The 20,977-nt window shown below is 38.2% G+C and overlaps 1 protein-coding gene across 5 annotated transcripts in view; it reads right to left on the bottom strand.

Annotated features, from left to right (window-relative positions):
- The window catches only part of csnk1g1 (casein kinase 1, gamma 1), a 61,749-nt gene extending 43,521 nt beyond the window's left edge, over positions 1 to 18,228 (bottom strand). For all 5 annotated transcript variants that reach the window (XM_062032398.1, XM_062032406.1, XM_062032411.1 and 2 more), the window contains exon 1: positions 17,969 to 18,228. The gene's annotated coding sequence lies outside the window, so the exon portion shown is untranslated. The remainder of the gene's footprint in view (positions 1 to 17,968) is intronic.
- Positions 18,229 to 20,977: the final 2,749 nt, after the last annotated feature.

Raw genomic sequence — 20,977 nt, 5'->3', positions numbered from 1 at the left:
TGTATATATATGTATGTGCTGCAGTTGTTTTAAGAACGTTGCGACAGCTGCCGTAAAGGAGGTGCGTTGCTATGTTTCCGGTTGGTCGTAAAAGTGTTCGTCATGTGTTTTACCCTGCTAAAATCTCTCAGTAAAGTTATTCGATGGATTATAGCTTTTGTTTTGAACTTTATTACACCTTGGAGCGCTTTTTCCCGTCCATTGTTTTCCTGCTTTCGCTATCTGTGCCTAATGACTGAGCTACGTGACGTCATTTATTGTGATGTCCCACAGAGCATTTCTGGTCGGGACGGGATTCGAATAAACAATCAACTCTTTTCCTTTACTATAGTGGTCTCGATAACGGGTACCGGTTCTCAAAAAGGGATTAGAGTCCGAGGACTCTGTTCTTTTCTTATCAAACAACCGGGAAAACCGGTTTCGAGTATCATCCCTACATTCCCGTTTAGATGAAGAATGACTCATAATCCTCGTGAAATAGAGGAATAGAACCAAGCGTCTTTTCGTGTCGTTTTTTTTTGGGTGCTTTTTTTTAAGTCTAAATTGGCTGTCAAAGTGTACCAACTTGTTGGAGTACATCCTCATCCTTCTACTATCAAAGTGAGAGGTATGATTTATGATATAGAATAAACTTTCATGATCACTGAGGTGAGGAAGCAGCTCACCTGTCGATAATGTCAACATAGGCACAAGCTAGTGATCACTGCGCCGCTATAAATAGTTTGTCTGCGTTAGCATTTATAATAATATCACTAATACTTGGTTAATATTCAAGTCATTAAATGTAAATGGAGTATTCTTGGCGGTTTTTGGATTTTAATTTATTGGGTTTTATGGGCGGAATAGAGAAGCTCCCATTGGCTCCATTTAAGCAGACCTATTTACGAGTTAGAATGCATTAAAAAAATACATTTGTCGTCATGTAGGCAAAATTCCCAAAAAAGTGAAGTGAAGTGGATTATATTTATATAGCGCTTTTCTCTAGTGACTCAAAGCGCTTTTTCATAGTGAAACCCAATATCTAAGTTACATTTAAACCAGTGTGGGTGGCACTGGGAGCAGGTGGGTAAAGTGTCTTGCCCAAGGACACAACGGCAGTGACTAGGATGGCGGAAGTGAGGATCAAACCTGGAACCCTCAAGTTGCTGGCACGGCCACTCTACCAACAGAGCTATACCTCTCCAAGTGCAGTTCCCCTTTAAAGGCACTCAACTAAGTTTTTTTTAATATATTTGCTTGAAACAGTGGCTGTTCCCGCATAATTGTTTGCACTTAAAAACACATCCTTGTAGGAATGTATATAATTAAAACATTTAAGCATTATGCTTGTGTTCAATTACAGTAAGTGTGTTTATCCTAAATATTCCTGCCACTTCATTTTACACACTATGGTATTTTTAAGTAATTTTTTTTAAAATAATAACATGACAATATCGTACTGTGAGATGTTGATATTGTTACATCCCTAGTATTAAAAGCGCTATCATCATCCACATTTATATAATTTATATCTTACATTGTCTGTATCGCATAAACCCAATTGTGATACATGTCGTTATTGTAAGAGGCTGAAATATGTATTGCAATATAAACATCGCCCATTCATACTTTCAACATGTTTTTAGGATCAGATATAAAACCTAAGCATTTACACATTTTATTCAAGATAATAATTGCACTATAAAATGTAGTATTATTAACAGTTTTGATCAATGCTATAGTCACTGTCTGGACAATGTGAGATAAGTGCAGCAAAATTTACAGTCAGGGTCATGTTGAGATAATAATCTTGTAACGTTGAGTGCAGGAATCACAGTGAGCATCAACATGAGGTGGAATGTCAAATCTTGTGATGATGAGGACATCTCTAAGAATCTCTTCCACCCACAACCTTGGCCTAACGTGCCACGTCAGTGGAGAATATTATGTAAACAATTACATAAAAGCTGTCTTCTCCCATGGACATTGATGGATGCGAGTGTGTTTGCTTCAAGTGCTCAGGTACACACCACAAACAGGAAATGTGGACTTGTTATGCCACTGTGCAATTTAAAATATACATAGCTGAGATAGGGTCCAGCGCCCCCCGCGACCCCGAAGGGAATAAGCAGTAGAAAATGGATGGATGGATGGATGTTTATCATGTACCACCTAGTGACAAACCCTCAGTTAATCATCTATAGCAGTTTTGTGTTGCAGGACACTTTGTCAACAGCAAATTAGGAAGATTACCATATGTACTAATTCTTAAAACAAAACAAGCATAAAAACTAAAAGGTTGACAATGATGTTGTAATTCCTGTGCATAGAAAGGCTGCTGCAGATAAGTACTGTATGTATGCATGTGTGTGGGCTTCCGGATGACTCATGCTTAGTGTTAGCCTGCACAGTCCTCAGCATCAAAGACAGCTCAGTTACTCTCTCAAGGGCAACCGTGCACTGTTACTATTACATAAAACCATAAACAGAACTACATGTCTATAAAACAGGTTTACAGTAAAGACTATTGCCGTGCTGGATCTCTTCCCACCGTATAAACAATCATTAGTAAACTGCCTTAATCCAAAAAGACGATTCTCCTGATTGAAGCGTCAAACACAATTCTGGGCTGGCCTAAGAACAACGGCCAAACCACGCTGAACTGGCCTGATTACACCAGACGGCTACACTGTATTCACAAATGATTACTGAAATCACAAAGATTAATTATATATTTTCTCAGCTGCAACTTGTTTTATGACACAACACAAAAAAGGTATACAATAGCCGTGACACTCAAGTCACATGGGTTTAAAATCCCTTTGGCCTTGTTCACCATACTTGCCAACCTTGAGACCTCCGAATTCGGGAGATGGGGGACGGGACGTATACTCGAATATCACGATATAGTCATCTATATATATATATATATATATATATATATATATATATATATATATATACATATTAGGGCTGGGCGATATATCGCAGGTTTGTTTCTGTGCGATATAGAAAATGACTATATCGTGATATTCGAGTATACGTTCTCACGCAGTTGCTTTTAGCTGCGGACATTACACTGCAGGCTCTTCCCACTCTTTCTTGTCTGTCCTTCTCACAGGCAGCGAGCGCACCTTCTTACACACGTCACATACTGTCACGTTATACGTCACATACGTATACGCCCTCGCGCAGCAGAGAGGTAGCACCATGGCTAAAGTTAGCTGTGGTGCGAGTGGTAATACGAGAGAAAGAAGATGCCAATCTGGTAACAAATGAAGGAAGAATTAATTCCCAAGAAAAACAGCACGGGGTGCATCGTCTGGCGGTGCTTTGGCTTCAAGTGGGAATATGTCGAACAGACAACCGTAATTTGTCAAGTGTGGGGGAAAAGCATTGTTACAAAAAGAAAAATTACTGCTAATATGTAGCATCATTTGAAAAGTCACCTGCTAGAGAATGATGGTGTGTGCCACACGCCCACACCATCAAAATGCAGAGGCAAACATTTCCAGATCAACACCGTGTGAAAAAAATAGTCAACAACAAAAGAGATAACGTCTGCAGGAACCTACCACATAGCGAAGGACGTACACTATTTGATTTCCTATTAAGCAGCTAATTTTTATTTGACACTTATTGAAATATCTTGTGTGACATCATGTACAAAAGTGCACTTTATTTGTTTTAAACTATTGTAGTGGCATTCTGTACAAAAAGTGCACTTTAATTTTAGTGTTGTTTTGATTTGTCATCTTAGAGACATCATGCAAATAAGTGCACTAATAGCTTGTTTTAAAATGACTGACAATTTTGCACTTTCTGTTTTGGAAATGACATGAATGTTTGTGCCACTGCTTAATAACTGTTTAATAAATACAGTTTTGGTCAATTGACTTAGTTGTGATTTCCCTCTCTGCAGAAAGTTTAAAATTAGCATATATTAATGCAGTATGAACAAGAATGTTTTAATGTAGACACATAGAATCATCATACTGGTGTGATTATATGCGTCAAGTGTTCATTCAAGGCTAAGGCAAAATATCGAGATATATATAGTGTATGGCGATATGGCCTAAAAATATCGAGATATTAAAAAAAGGCCATATCGCCCAGCCCTAATTATATATATATATATATATATATATATATATATATATATATATATATATATATATATATATATATATATATATATATATATATATATATATAATCCGTTCATGGATGAGCATATCCGTTCGGCCACCGTGTTCAATGGAGAAGTCTGATCTACAAAATGTGCAGGCAGCATACCCCTTCCCCTTCGAGCTGTCCTGGATGAACTGAAATTATTTTTTCCAATCATTTTAGAACTTGCAAGCGTACTTCTTCTTCTTACTCGTCGTCGCCATGTCTCTTCTTCGTTCTTCTGCTTCGTCTCTTATGTTTTTGGACATTACTACTTGCCGTAGTTTTGAAGCAATGCATGACGGGAATCCGGATGTTGTGTGTCAGTGTATTAACGTGCCGGCTGGAATAAACACACGCTGAGAAATAGCTCCATGCCTGCCTACTTTATGGGTTATAGATAAACCTATGGATAACGGAGACATATATAATAGTCTCTTTTTCAGGTGAGAGAGGACAGGTGAGAGAGGACGCTAAAGGCAGTGCTTTTAAGGCACGCCCCCAATATTGTTGTCCAGGTGGAAATCGGGAGAAATTCGGGAGAATGGTTGCCCCAGGAGATTTTCGGGAGGGGCACTGAAACTCGGGAGACTCCTGGGAAAATCTGGAGGGTTGGCAAGTACTGTATGTTGTTCACCCACTGACAACCATTTTGTATCCAGCTTGAATTCATGAAGTCAGAACAGCAACAATTGTGAAAACAAATGTTTGTCACATTTGGATGAGTTTGAAATTTGAATTAAAATTGGATTTCTATGTCGGTTTGCAACACTACATGCACAAGTATTTATTTCAAATGTCTCTATTTTTCACAATTACTTACTACATAGGTCACCACAGGCACAGAAGGAGTCCCAGAGAAGCAAATAACCATTTGCAGCCTTGTTGCTTTTACAATAGACTATACGTTTAATGATAGCAAACCAAATCGTTTTCATTAGCCAACTGCAGGGATGCCCATTAAGTTGATTGGAGAGAGTGTGTTGGTCCATCGCCAGGTATTAAAAAAATAGATTTAAAAATTACCTATCATCAGTCTTCACTCTGATGTCACATTTGTCAATCGATTGACATACACAGCAACCAAGGATCTTGTGAGATGGTGTGAGCTCAGTATGAAGAAAAAAACGACCGGAATGCAAGAAACACATTTTATTTCTTCCCAAACACTTGCCGTCAAAAGCGTAAAGACCAACTGCACAGTTTGTGTCTTCACAATAAAAGTGCTGTCCCGTCCTGCCTGTGTTAACAAAAAAACAACTAGAAGATTAAAGATTAAGATTAAAGTACCAATGATTGTCACACACACACTAGATGTGGTGAAATTTGTCCTCTGCATTTGTCCCATCCCCTTGGGGAGCAGTGGGCAGCAGCGGCGCCGCGCCCGGGAATCATTTTGGTGATTTAACCCCCAACTCCAACCCTTTGTTGCTGAGTGCCAATGTATTTATATAAATCAAAACAAAAACATCTGTTAATAAAATGCAAAAATTCTTAGATGTATTAGCAAAATGCGTAATTGGACAATTGTGACCAGTATATTAAGTCAAGCAGAATAAAATTGTAACGTCAGGGTTTCCACTCCATGTAACTGATCTTGGCCACCACCAAGACCAAATAAAAGAGGCCACACATTAAAATTGAGTTTGTTTGTTTTTAAGTGAAAACAAAATTAAGTAATATATTGTGTGAATTAATATATATAGCCTGTTATTTGCGCATCAATGACTAGTGATGCACCAAAAATTTGGCTACCAAAAAGACTTTGATCAACATAACACCACTGCCGAAACAGAATGTTGTGATGATGTAACCAAGACAAGACGTGATTGTCTGCTGTTGTGGCAGCATGTCTGCGATGTGAACGTACTTTAATATATCTGAGATACACCTGCGGACAGCAATCTACAAAATGTGCAATGTGTAAATACTAAAAGGACAGTGGCACTCTTTCAAGGAGAGAAATTCCAGCTGGAGCAGCAGCACAAAGAAAGTGTGTCTCGCTATTTATCGTGGACATTGAGCGACACAAGTAAAAAGTCTCTAAACAGGAGTACAGTCGCCAATAACACCAGAAAAAAAGATTCTAGGTTTTTTACTAGTCATTTTCATTAAAGAAAAAGTCACTAAAAGGATTGGAGAAGTCTCTCAAAACTTGAAAAATTCTCAACAAGTGCAACCTGTGTTACAAGAACTTTCCCATTTACACGGGTAAATAAAGTATCCCCCTGTGCTTCCACCAAAAAAACTACACTGGCAGAATTAGTTTTTCAGGAACTATTTTTAATTACTGGTAGTAGGTTGGCCTTGTTGGAAGTTTCCCAGGAACCTTTAAAGGGCGGGCTGTTTTTTCTTTTTTCTTGTGTTTCTACTACAACATGCTTGACAACGAATATAGTCAAACGAATGGAACGTTGGACTTTCAATAACTTTTGTGGGACATCTGTGTGCTGAGGAACACTAGTGTAACTATCTTGCAGTGTTTTCGCTCAGCCGTTGGTACTTTAACTTTAACTTAACTTAACTTTTGAGTAGTACACAGATTCATGTTGTCGTTTAATTTTTACAAACTTAATTTCAATACGCAAAGCTACAACACGAATGGACTCTTTAAAACGTATTTACAGGAAATATAAAGTATTCAGCCGGACTACGAATCCACGGGGCAAACTGTTCACTGGGACTCCGATCTCATAGTTTGAAGAGGAATGTGAAAAGAAGGACCAGTGGAATGAGGTAAATCACAGCAAATGTTCACTATTTCCTTTGTTACATGCTATAAAAGTAGTAAGTGACACGCCATTTGTGTAGTTATTTGTCTCAACCCAAGTCGCATACATGGTATCAGTGTAGAAATCAGCCTTATTTGTATAAACTACCTAAACTGTGAAGTGCAGTGGAAACACAAAAAATATTCTACACAAACCTTTAGTTCCAGGAACTAAACATTTCAGGAACTTGAAAGTTCCTTAAAGGGAAACTTCGGTTTTTTTCAACCTGGGCCCTGTTTTCATAATTTTTTCTGTATATGTGAGTGCTGGATAAAACATTTTTTGAGGTCGCGCCAGTATTGAGCAGGGCAGGCAGCCTCCAGCCCAGCTAACGCTCGTACACAGGGCAACTGGCTCTCGTCAAAATTCGGCCTATAAACATGCATTTTTTTCACACTGACAGGCTCAGATAGTTACAATGAGTGTCCGACAACATACTAGAAAGGAGAAATTAACGTATGTCTCTACCTTTAGCTGGAGATCGCTGTTTGTTGTGAGCTGTGTCCAAATCTCACCACGCTACAAATCTCGTTCCGAAATCTCGCGATAACTCGCGAGATTGCCTTGCCTTGCCTTGCCTTGCCCTCTGCCTGTTGCCCAACTCCGTCTCTCCTCGTCCGTTCTTCAATTTCTTGAAGCTCTTCATCTGTGTACTCCGGCTCAAATAGATACGGCCGGCCATCAAAATCAAATGCAATTTCATCCACGTCGTCCACATCAGGCAAAAATTCAGCCATGACAGACAAACAAACAAACTTTTCTATAAAACTAAAATAACAGTCTTCGGTAATCCAACAGAAAATCACTTCAGTCATCTCTCTTCACCTCAGTCAGGTAACTGTTTTTTTAAATGTATGCATCGTTTTTTCATACTTTTTTAATTCAGCTTTTTTAAAGAAAATATATGCATTAGCGCCAATTATGCAAATATGTTAATGTAATATTGACAACGCCCATGGTCACGCCCCAACTGAACTCCAAACACCCCAATGCTAAAAGACTTGATACTTATGAGTCTGACCACTAATAAATGTTTAATGAGTTTGTCTGAAGTCTGTCTGGATTCAAATGCTGAACACTGGAATTTATAGGTTTACTACTGCCAAAATGTTCACTAAAGAACAACAGAGGCTGCCAAGCACAAAACAACATAATGCAGGTATATTTGTACAAAATAAACCAGCATAACCTATGTATAAATAAGAATAAAAGAGGCAGAACTTGTTCTTTGTATTACTAGCCAAGTAGTCTTATTGCATAGTTGCAGCTGCAGTGTATTTGTACATGTCCAGACATGTCTGACATATGTGAAAATAGCATCATTAATGGGACTTTATGGTGCACAAGTTTACTAAACATTAAGTAATACCAAGCTGCTGGAAAGAATGGCACTGACACTGGTACACCATGACAACAGACAATAGAAGCACTGTGTCCTTTTAAAAAGGTAGACAGTCTTCAGTGATCAGAAAACACTGGGCTCATTGCCTAGGCAGGCCACTCCCAGATGAGTGAGCTGGAAGCATGGCGTGCAAGCCACACGAGCACTGACATATATACATCATACAACAGTAGAAAGCTCATTGAAAATGACAAGCTTTTATTCAAACAGATGCAACAGGCAAGTGGCTGGAGAGAGACATTTTTGAAAGGTCCTCTCTCTAACTCATGGTAATTTACTTTCAATACCTGCTTTCTTTCTGCTGTAAAGCACTTCCAACTAACAGGGGTCTGCAACATGCGGCTCTTGCATCCCTCTGTTGTGGCTCCAGCTATGGTTTATGCTTCTGTGTACTGTAGTCACTATGCTGTCCCTTGAGGTACCGTCATGAGTCCTTCAAAGTTCTTCATAAGGGGCAGTGTTTTCTGGTGAGAAACCATTACACGTGTCATCTTTTAGCCTGTTAGCTTTCTTTGTTGCTAATAAACAATGGTAACTAGTAGGGAGGGATTGAGTGTTATTGGAACTGGTGCTTTCTTACACGATTTTAATTGTAAACAAAAAAGGCATTTTTGCAAAGGTGGGCATTATGCCTCATGGTTGAATCGCATCAACACAGAACAAGGACTAAAAGCCAACCAATTACGGCCTTTGCTGCATCACTGCTATGCAAGTTTAGGCTTTTTTTTAGCCATGTGTCACCCTACACAAGAGGATTTGAAGGGGGACGATATGGGGCTTGGCGGTATACCAGTTTTACAGTTAATACTGTCTCAAACATTGTCTCAAATTATATATATTTGAGACAATACCGCCAGACAGGTATCTTTTGATGTGCCTTTGTTTCGGCCGTTTGCTCTTCTCTGCACCTGACGGGCATAGGGCATTATCTTATAACAATGCACAGCATGGCTCAGGAGGCACAACAGGTTGTCCAGTAACCACAGGGTTCCCAGTTCGAATCCTGCTTCATCTATACCCGTTGCTGCTGGACACTTCGCCCACATTGCCCTCTGGGTCGCCCACACAGAAAAGCTTCACTGACCAAGATGCTGAACAACAACAAGCTAGATGTTCCCAGACAGGTCCTCAAAAGTATGGTTAAATGCAGAGACAACATGTCGCTCTATATTGTACATGTATTTTCTTATAGAGGATGCTGGATAGCATTGAATGTGTGTTTTTTTTACTGCTGCTATCTTGACTGTCTTTTGTTTTCATAAAAAAATGGATATGAAGTAGTCATTCAGTCAGTACATACGTACAAATATTTCAAGCTGAATTTAAAAGCCAATGGTTAAATTAGAGCCACTGAATAAGTGTATGCTTCATAGGGCTGGGCAATAAAACAAAATCAATATATATCGTAAAATATGCGTAATCAGTATCAATACAAAATGCGTTCAATAAAACGTTCAATATATTTATTTTTATCGGAAGAAACAGGAAGTGGCAAAGCAAGGTTGGTTGCATGAACAAAGGTACTCTCTAAAGGAGCAACGCAGGAAGTGATCATTGATCAGTGGGAGTGACATGCTAACAGGCAATCAGGTAACAGTTGCGCCGTGGTGTTGTCTCGCGGTGGATTCTTTGCATGGAGTGAAAAGAGAAAGTACAAATGAGTGCTGCAGAGACTAAAGAAATTGTCAATTAAACAGGAAAAGTCATCTCGACAGTATGGGAGTTTTGTTTTTTTAACGGACCGTAGTCAGACCAAGGCGCTCGTAAACAGTAATACTCCACCACCCTAACCGCTCTCACTATTTAGTACAACCGGCACTTAACCTGCAGAAAATAGTTATTTTCATGTTCCTCTGTTAACATTATTTTACTTTGCATTATTTTGTTAGTTTATTAAACATTTCTCACGTATTTCTTATTTTTGCACCTTAATTTTGCAAGGTTATTGTTAAGTATTCAATTTGAGTTTAGAATGTTGTTTACGTTGATTTTTTTTCCATGGCTGTGTTTACATTTCTTTTCCTTTCTGACTTGGGAGCTGAAATCTTAAATTACTACAGTACAAACCAATATTTTAAACAATGGACCCTTAGCCATGAAAACAGAAAATAATAAGACAAACACTATATGTGAAGCATAAGAAACACAAAACATGCAAGATAGTGGGTTTTCTAACAGTGTGTATATTAATTTTAGTTTAAAAAAAAGAAGAAAATATACAGTGTGTAAAAGTACTTTTTGAGATCACTCAAAAATACCGCCATAATGATAACTAGTGCTAATTTTGGTCACGATATCTGATAGATGAAATGTTCATATTGTTACATCCCCAGTATCAACGGAATTCTGTCTGTACTACTGGGTACTGATCCATTTAAAATAGTACAATATTTTGACATGTTTGTTGCATGTGACGTCACGTCAGGTTGCAGACTCGGCACTGAGTCAAGTACTTTGAAGGGAAACAAAAATGTACATGTCATGTCTGGTACCAATTAACCTTGATAAACGAGGGATGACTGTACTCTGATGCTACAATATCATACAAAAACAGAAAAATTAAATAAATAAAAAAATGCACAAATAATGGAAAACAAAGTCGACAATATTATTGCCTATTGTCAAACTGCTTGAGTGAACGTCAGTCAGCCACGGGGGGATGATGTCAAGAAAAGCGGCTTCCAATGTACTGAAATCAGAACATCTAAAATGTACTTGATGATGATCACAAACAGAGCCGAACAACAGAGATACTCCTGAAGGTATTAAGCCAACTAATCTGTTAGCAAGTTTTAATTATATTGGAGAAATAAAGGATTTGAGTGGAGTGATGTAACCTTCAGTGGAAAGAGCACCCTGAGAGGGGGGCCTGCTAATAGTGCCGACTCTTGCTGTGACAAGCGAGCTACTGTAACATTGACTATGTTTCCGTGCACTAAATTAGTCAGATTTTTCAAATAGTTAGTATTTTCACACCTACATGTGAAGTCCCAGTGTCAATGCACTCTCTCTCTCTAATGTGACTAGGTCATACGCCATGCACCTCCCACACACTGGGGGTCGCTTATTTCCTTTTAGCGCGGATAAATGTACTGCTTTTCCGGTTGACCTATGACGTCACACCTAAACAAGGCATCCTCACAAATCGCTCTTTAGTATGGACGAGTTCACAGCCAAGTTCTTGTTGTACCTCATGTCCGGTGTAATATTGGCACAGATTAGAAATATTAAGTCTCTATTGGCTAAACTGATGTTAAAAAGCAGACAGCAGCAATAAATTATTTTAGATTGCGCCACTAACTTGACACTAGTACCAAGAAGGTCTTGGATGTGGGTACGAAGTAAAGACTGGTGGAAAAGAGTTGGAATTTTAGGACGGAGAATGGAAAGAAAACCTTTAAATGTCTCAAAATTCTATCTATAAACTATGTGGATTTCTGGAAGGAGTTTTAAGTTGGAAGGAAGTGACCGTTTGTGCCCCAATACCGCTTCAGATGAGGGTTGCGATTGATCTGTACAAGCTTGTCAGTTGTGTGGAATAGAGAGTTATTGATAAACAGTTTGTAGTGCACAAATGCAGTGTAAAGAAGTTTATGTACAATATTTGTTCTGGGGTCCGAATGAAGCCTTAGATACCTTTTTAAATAAGTCTGTTTCTTCTTTTTTCTCCCCTCGATGCACTTCAAAATGTTCCGTTTTTTTAAACACACATTTTCGCATTTATACTGGAGTCTAAACAGTCGGCTGAAAAAAAAACTGATTTAGAAAAAGTACGAAGTCCAGGTGTGTTAATCCGACTTTTCAAAAGCCAAACAATCAGATTGAGGTGTTTTCATGGGTTGTAGAATACTTATTATTAGCCGAATTATTTGCAATATCAGACTAATTTAGTGCATGGTAACGTATACACTGTGACTATACTGGAAGGAAGACGATCTGAAGGTGAGCGAAAATTGCATGCATGACACTAACCCAGGATTTCCACTGGATGCGAAAGGGCACGTTGTTGCCACGGCGGCGTACTCTTTCAGTTTTTATTCAAGTCAAAGTGTCTGTTTCCACCACCCACAGAACTGCATCGTCATGGCGGTGACATTCTGCATCCCTGCGCTAAATATACCCAGAGCTTCTAGATTTGCCTGTTGCCGCAACAGATCTGTTAAATTTCGCTAAAATCTGCTTGTGTTGGACAAGAAGTCACGCACACAAAATAAATTATTCGTTTTACTTTCAAAATAAAATAGTCTGTCTTCAAGGCGGATCATTTTTACACTTTGAAAAGGCCTAATGGGTGGAGACAGACATGAAGTCTACTTTTAAAAAGTTTTCAGATGTAATTTCACCTTTTTGACACAAATGTGAAATTGGAGGTCCTACATTTAAGAAGCATACACAGGCAAATCCCAAGCAGCTATATGGGGAACTGTGTCAAATACCAGCTGATACGGGCCGGAGAAGCAGGGGAGTGGTTTGTAGGAGTTGAAGGAAATGTATGTATTTGTGTGTGTGTTTACACAACGCTCACCAGGGATGGTATTACTGTTGTGTTGTTGCATACTACAAAAAAAATTAAAGTTGTCGTTCTGCAAGGCAAAACTGTCTTTTCTGCGAGTCAAGTCAATGCCATCACTTAAAGCGCCCGTCTTTGGGTATTGATGGACGGCAAAGCTCGAGACGTTCCGCGATGTTTACTTAATCACCTGATCACGCGTGGATTCGCGAGATCTCGTAAAAGTCTGCACTATTTCACAAAAGAACGGCGGTGGGAATTGTCCAACAGTAGATGGCGGTGCCGTTCTGTGGCGGCTATGTTACGCTGCCGTTCTGCATCCTGTGAAAATCAGGGGTTAGTTGTAAACTATGTGGCAGATCAGCTTGTAACAATCTGCATGGAGATGACTGCTCATTTATACTTATCTGTAATTGAAGCTAAGTGACTGGAGAGTGAGCCCTTTGTCATTTTTAAGCGAACCAAACAAGTCCAACAACACTAGCAAAAGCAAACATGCTGATGCGAGGCCTTGGCATTGATGACAGAATAAAAAGATTCAATATTTCATCTTTGCGTCTATGCACGGACAAACAGAGACCACTTGAGTGAGATGATGCGCTTTGTTTGAAGCAGCGACTATTTGTCCTCAATTGAGCAGTAAAATAATACATGAGGGTGGTCCAAAACAAAGATGCAAGACACTGTTTATTAAATCACAATTATTGAAATTCAACGATTTGGTGCATTTGCAAACAGCTAAAATTATGTCCAAAGCAAACTATAACCTGCTACCCAAGAATGTACAACAATTCTTCTCAACAAAAGAGGAGCAATATAACCTTAGAGGAAAATTTAATTGTAAACATTTGTATGCACGTACAACACTTAAAAACCTTTAGTACATAAGTATGTGGAATAAATTATGAAACAGATTAACCAAAGACATTTTTAAAAATCCCTAATATGATTCAGTTTAAAAAGCGGTTCAAACTACAAGTGTTCACAAAGTACACAGAACAAGAATTATACATGAAGGTGGTCCAAAACAAAGATGCAAGACAATGTTTGTTAAATCACAATTATTGAAATTCAACGATTTGGTGCATTTGCAAACAGCTAAAATTATGTCCTAAGCAAACTATAACCTGCTACCCAAGAATGTACAACAATTCTTCTAAACAAAAGAGGAGAAATATAACCTTAGAGGAAAATCTCATTTAAAACATTTGTATGCACGCTCAACACTTAAAAACCTTTAGTATAACAGTATGTGGCATTAAATTATGAAAACGGATTAACCAAAGAAATTTAAAAAAGCACCAATATAATTCAGTTTAAGAGACGGTTCAAACTACCGTATTTTTCGGAGTATAAGTCGCACCGGCGAAAATGCATAATAAAGAAGGAAAAAAACATATAAGTCGCACTGGAGTATAAGTCGCATTTTTGGGGGAAATTGATTTGATAAAACCCAACACCAAGAATAGACATTTGAAAAGCAATTTAAAATAAGTGAAGTGAAGTGAATTATATTTATATAGCGCTTTTCTCTAGTGACTCAAAGCGCTTTACATAGTGAAACCCAATATCTAATTGGGAGCAGGTGGGTAAAGTGTCTTGCCCAAGGACACAACGGCAGTAACTAGGATGGCGGAAGCGGGGATCGAACCTGCAACCCTTAAGTTGCTGGCACAGCCGCTCTACCAACCGAGCTATACCGCCCCACCAATAATAAATAAATAAATAAATAAAGAATAGTGAACAACAGGCTGAATAAGTGTACGTTATATGACGCATAAATAACCAACTGAGAATGTGCCTGGTATGTTAACGTAACATATTATGGTAAGAGTCATTCAAATAACTATAACATATAGAACATGCTATACGTTTACTAGGGGTGGGGGGAAAAATCGATTCGAATTCGAATCGCGATTCTGACGTTGTGCGATTCAGAATCGATTCTCATTTTTAAAAAAATTGTTTTTTTTTTAATTTTTTTTTTTTTTTATTATTAATCAATCCAACAAAACAATACACAGCAATACCATAACAATGCAATCCCTCATTGACATTATCATTAGACATTAAAATAAAAAAGAACAATAGTGTCAGAGTGGTTTACACTTGCATCGCATCTCATAAACTTGACAACACACTGTGTCCAATATTTTCACAAAGATAAAATAAGTCATATTTTTGGTTCATTTAATAGTTAAAACAAATGTACATCATTGCAAACAGTTGATAAAACATTGTCCTTTACAATTATAAAAGCTTTTTACAAAAATCTACTACTCTGCTTGCATGTCAGCAGACTGGGGTAGATCCTGCTGAAATCTATGTATTGAATGAATAGAGAATCCTTTTGAATCTTGGCAAAAATCTTACCCACACGATTATCAAATGTAATAGGAAAATTAATTCCTACTGACCAAACTGTCTTCATGGAAGGTCGACAATCTTCAGACAATACAAGGAAATTGTTTAATGTTATTTACTATGCTAGAAGTCTCCCTTATCCCACAGCAGTATGTAGTGTTGATGCGGAGAAGGCATTCCACCGCATAAACTGCTCATTTATGTTTTGCACATTACGTAAATTTGGATTTGGAGATCATTTTATACAATGGATTAGGGCTGCAACTAACGATTAATTTGATAATAGATTAATCTGTCGATTATTACTTCGATTAATCGATTAATAATCGGATAAAAGAGACAAACTACATTTCTGTCCTTTCCAGTATTTTATTGAAAAAACCCAGCATACTGGCACCATACTTATTTTGATTATTGTTTCTCAGCTGTTTGTACATGTTGCAATTTATAAATAAAGGTTTATTTTAAAAAAAAATAAAAAAAAATAAATAAATAAAAAAAGCCTCTGCGCATGCGCATAGCATAGATCTAACGAATCGATGACTAAATTAATCGGCAACTATTTTTATAATCGATTTTAATCGATTTAATCGATTAGTTGTTGCAGCCCTACAATGGATTAAGATGCTTTATACAAGGCCCATGGCATCAGTCAAAACCAATAATCATATTTCAGAACCTTTTTTGTTAAAAAGAGGAGTAAAACAGGGATGTCCTGCATCTGGATTATTATTTAATTTGGTTATTGAACCCTTAGCTGCAAAAATAAGAAGTGAAAATAATATTCATGGTATAAATATTGGCTCTCAGTATAATAAGCTATCGATGTATTGTGACGACATAATTTTTTTACCTGTCACATGTTAACTCCTGTCTTCTTTATATCAATAATGTCATTACTGAATATGGCTGTTTATCAGGGTATAAAGTTAATTGGGACAAATGTGACATATTACCACTTAATAAACACTGCAAGAAATTACAGGTTCAGAACTCAAAAATTAAATTGTATTGCATTATTATGGTATTGTTGTGTATTGTTTTCACACACAAAAAAAAAAAGTTTTTGAATCGAGAATCGTTTTGAATTGAAAAAAAAAATCGATTTTGAATCGAATCGTGGGACACCCAAAGATTCCCAGCCCTAACGTTTACCAAACAATCTGTCACTCCTAATCGCTAAATCCGATGAAATCTTATACGTCTAGTCTCTTACGTGAATGAGCTAAATAATATTATTTGATATTTTACGGTAATGTGTTAATAATTTTACACATAAGTCGCTCCGGAGTATAAGTCTATAAGTCTATGAAAAAAACTGGGACTTATAGTCCGAGAAATACGGTACAAGTGTTCACAAAGTACACAGAACAAGAATTATGATAAACATAAAGTAGATTACTTAGAACACACTAACATATTACTTATTAATTCTGGTTTATTGAAACTACAGGAGCTAGTAAAGTTACAGACATTATGTGTTATGTTTAAGGCTAAAAGTAAAAAATTACCAGCAAATTTACAAAAAATGTTTGTCATCACTTCTGAGAATGAAGAGCGTAAAAGAAAAGGTAATTTCAAACATCAGTATTCAAGGACAACTTTAAAACAAATGTGTATATCAGTGGTGGGGTTTAAACTATGGAATTCTCTTTACAATGAGATAAAAGACTAAAAATATATTCCAATTGAAAAAAATATATAAAGGCCGAACAATAAGATCATATGGACAGCCATAAGTGTTTACATTTTGCTTTATATTTATTATTTTACTTATTTTTTGTCTGGTTTTGTATCATCCCGTGAGGTGTATATTACTTTTTTTGTTCGGTTTATACTTCATGAAGTTTTGCACTTGTTGTGTTCTTTTTATGTGTTTTTTTTGTTTGTTTTCATTATATTTGGATATCTTTGTTTGGTTTGTATGATATCCATTGAATAAGACTATGTATTATGTTGAAGGGGGCAGGAAAATATACGATTTTTCTTCATCCTGCTCCTTCTCAGGCATTGGTGTGTAAATGTGCGTTTAGTTTCTGAAGTTTAATTGTCTATCGATCAAAGATGCACATCAATGAAGGAGATAAATAAATAAAAAATTAAAATGAAATCTTCAACCCTTTTTTTTATTGAGACAAAGATTATTTATGTATTTAATATTTGTATGCGTACTATGGTATATTATTTATTTGTTCATTGTTCTGTTGCAGAGAACAAGGACATTGGATAAAATTGCTATGGTATGAAAAGGGGTAGGATTAATTGAGCTCTGCTTCTTCCTACTCCTTTTCGGACGTGCTGTAATGAAACTGGAATTGGGTGATGCATTACATTGTATCGTATGCAGGTTCGAAATAAACTGGAATTGAAATGTTTAAATGAACCACTGTAAAATAGGGATCATCGTTCAAGTGGAAGGAACACACCGTTAGCTAAGTTAGCAACAGGGAACCTGACTAACCTGCCGCAAAGCTACACGTTAGCCACATTAGCTCTCGCCATATCGTCCGGGCCAATTGATTTATAACCTGTCAATACGCGACGAGCACATATTTCTATGACATATTTTCATAAGCGACTACGTGGTTCACAAAGGGTAACGACTGAATGAGATATCCCCCCGCTGGTGGTAGACGCCTGGGCTAACATCCCCTCAGTGACAGCTCCAGCGAGCACAACAAGGAAATTAGCCGCGTTAGCAACGCAAATATTAGCTTTCACACAAATATTACAGATTTGTGTGGGACTGCAAACAAACCCCACCGGGCTCACCTTGGCTGGCGATAAATCCAAAACGCAAAGGACGGGGGTGGTGGACACACACACACACACGCACACGGTGCGGGTCTTTGTGTTGTTCGGAGGAGGGGAGACGTCGGGACCGGAGGCTTGAGACGAGGCTGTTACTTGTTGTCAGTCATGTTTCGTGTTAGCATCTCCATTCTACAGCGTTCGTCTGCCTTCTGGTGAGAGAATCCAACGCGCCGGAAGCAGAAGGACGGCACCGCCCGCTTCCACTCGCACACTTCCGGGGTCAGACTCAAAAAGGGGTAAATCAATCACTACGGTCGTTAATATAAATGTAACATATTTGTAGAACTTGGGTTTAATAAACGGCACACTGTTTACTCGGCGTATCTCAGGTTGCGCCAAAACTAACTCGACACTCCTTTTCTCGAAGCTACTTTCCCAGCCCACACGCTCTGTGATATTCATACAAAAGGCTTAAACAATGCAATGTTTAGCAAACAATGAACTGGCGATTTTTTTTTAAACAGAGTCAACTATAAAATGCTAAATTGTATTAAATCAAATCCCTCAACTTCCTGCGTGACCACTAACAAAAGTAAATATAAAATATGCTGTTTACGAGGGGTGTGGGAAAAAATCGATTCGAATTCGAATCGCGATTCTCACGTTGTGTGATTGAGAATCGATTTTTTTTAATTTTATTTATTTTTTTAAATTAATCAATCCAGCAAAACAATACACAGCAATACCATAACAATGCGATCCAATTCCAAACCCGACCCAGCAACACTCAGAACTGCAACAAACAGAGCAATTGAGAGGAGACACAAACACGACACAGAACAAACCAAAAGTAGTGAAACAAAAATGAATATTATCAACAACAGTATCAATATTAGTTACAATTTCAACATAGCAGTGATTAAAAATCCCTCATTGACATTATCATTAGACATTTATAAAAAAATAAATAAAAATGAACAATAGTGTCATAGTGGCTTACACTTGCATCGCATCTCATAAGCTTGACAACACACTGTGTCCAATATTTTCACAAAGATAAAATAAGTCATATTTTTGGTTCATTTAATAGTTAAAACAAATTTACATTATTGCAATCAGTTGATAAAACATTGTCCTTTACAATTATAAAAGCTTTTTACAAAAATCTACTACTCTGCTTGCATGTCAGCAGACTGGGGTAGATCCTGCTGAAATCCTTGTATTGAATGAATAGAGAATCGTTTTTAATCGGGGAAAAAAAAACTTTTTTGAATCGAGAATCATGTTGAATTGAAAAAAAAAAAATCGATTTTGAATCGAATCGTGACCCCAAGAATCGATATTGAATCGAATCGTGGGACACCCAAAGATTCACAGCCTTACTGTTTACCAAAGGAGTGCAGCTAAATGTTTGCTGGACCTACTTTGAGCTTTACTCTTTCACTAGAAACTGGTGATCATTAACCCTTGTGTGGTGTTCGGGTCTGTGGGACCCGTTTTCATTTTTTATTAAAATCAATCAATCAATCAATGTTTATTTATATAGCCCTAAATCACAAGAAAAATGATACAATTAATTTTTCTAACTGAGACTCACTGACCTTGGCTCATTTTCTGTGAACATACATCAGAATACATATTTAATGACCACACACCATACACCCCCCCTACACATTTCTATTACATATAAGATGTCCGGGTCCACTGGACCCGGGGCTAATAGAATTGTGGAAATTGATGTTCTGTGTGACTAACTAAACACCCCCCCCCCCCCCCCCCCCCCCAACACACACACAAAAGGCCTAGACAGGAGGAGGACAGAGTGTAGATACACAGAACATCGGAGGGTCAAATCGAGTTCACAGGGGTCGAATCTATCGAATATTTAATATATTTAAAATGACTTTTCGCTCTGTCGTTATCCAATATGTCGGCTGTTCTGATTTGGATTTCCCAGCGTCGCTCTCATCAGCGTCACGGGTTGATTTCAATGTGAGTGGTTGAAGTAGCACGTCATTCAAGATAACGGACAAGTGGTTTATCCAATCACATACAATGATTTTTTTTCAAGGCCCCGCCTTCTGAAATACATCTATTGAGAAGTCCCAGATCCTTGTGTGGAGCTCAGCGAACTACAAGGATCTGGCGAGAGTCAGGTTAACTTCGTCCAGCTCCTCCTGGGAGATCCCGAGGCGTTCCCAGGCCAGCCGGGAGACATAGTCTTCCCAACGTGTCCTGGGTCTTCCCCGTGGCCTCCTACCGGTCGGCCGTGCCAGAATCCCCTCCCTAAGGAGGCGTTCGGGTGGTATCCTGACCAGATGCCCGAACCAACCCATCTGGCTCCTCTCGATGTGGAGGAGCAGCGGCTTTTACTTTGAGCTTCTCCCGGATGGCAGAGGAAACTAATTTTGGCCGCTTGTACCCGTGATCTTGTCCTTTCGGTTATAACCCAAAGCTCATGACCATAGGTGAGGATGGGAACGTAGATCGACCGGTAAATTGAGAGCTTTGCCTTGCGGCTCAGCTTCTTCTTCACCACAACGGATCGATACATTACTGAAGACACCGCACCGATCCGCCTGTTGATCTCACGATCCACTCTTCCCTCACTCGTGAAAAAGACTCCGAGGTACTTGAACACCTCCACTTGGGGCAAGATCTCCTCCCCAACCCGTAGATGGCATTAAATCATCGAGATCCTGTCTAAATCAGTGTTTCTTAACTGTAGGGCCCCTTAGAGCTGCCAAAAAACATTTCTCAGCAGTGGTCCGTATGGGCTGCAGCGGTACTCAGTTGTAATACACTTTCCCACCACTTGTGGCAGTAATGACAAACTCAAACAGATAAAGTCTAGAGCTAAAGTCATGGAGAAGTTTCTTAAGCGCAAAAGATACGACTAAAGTGGCGAAGCAGTAACACTAAAAATACTTTATTTTTAAATTTTAACAGACACAAAGTATCGGTATTGCTGATACCAGCCAAAATTTTACTTGGTATCGGCTTTACTCTGAGCTAGCTCCTCCCGAA

Source organism: Entelurus aequoreus, linkage group LG02 (genome assembly GCF_033978785.1).
Source record: "Entelurus aequoreus isolate RoL-2023_Sb linkage group LG02, RoL_Eaeq_v1.1, whole genome shotgun sequence".
Lineage (NCBI taxonomy): Eukaryota > Metazoa > Chordata > Actinopteri > Syngnathiformes > Syngnathidae > Entelurus > Entelurus aequoreus.
Note: the sequence above shows the minus strand (reverse complement) of the source record. Positions and strands in the feature narration are given on the sequence as shown.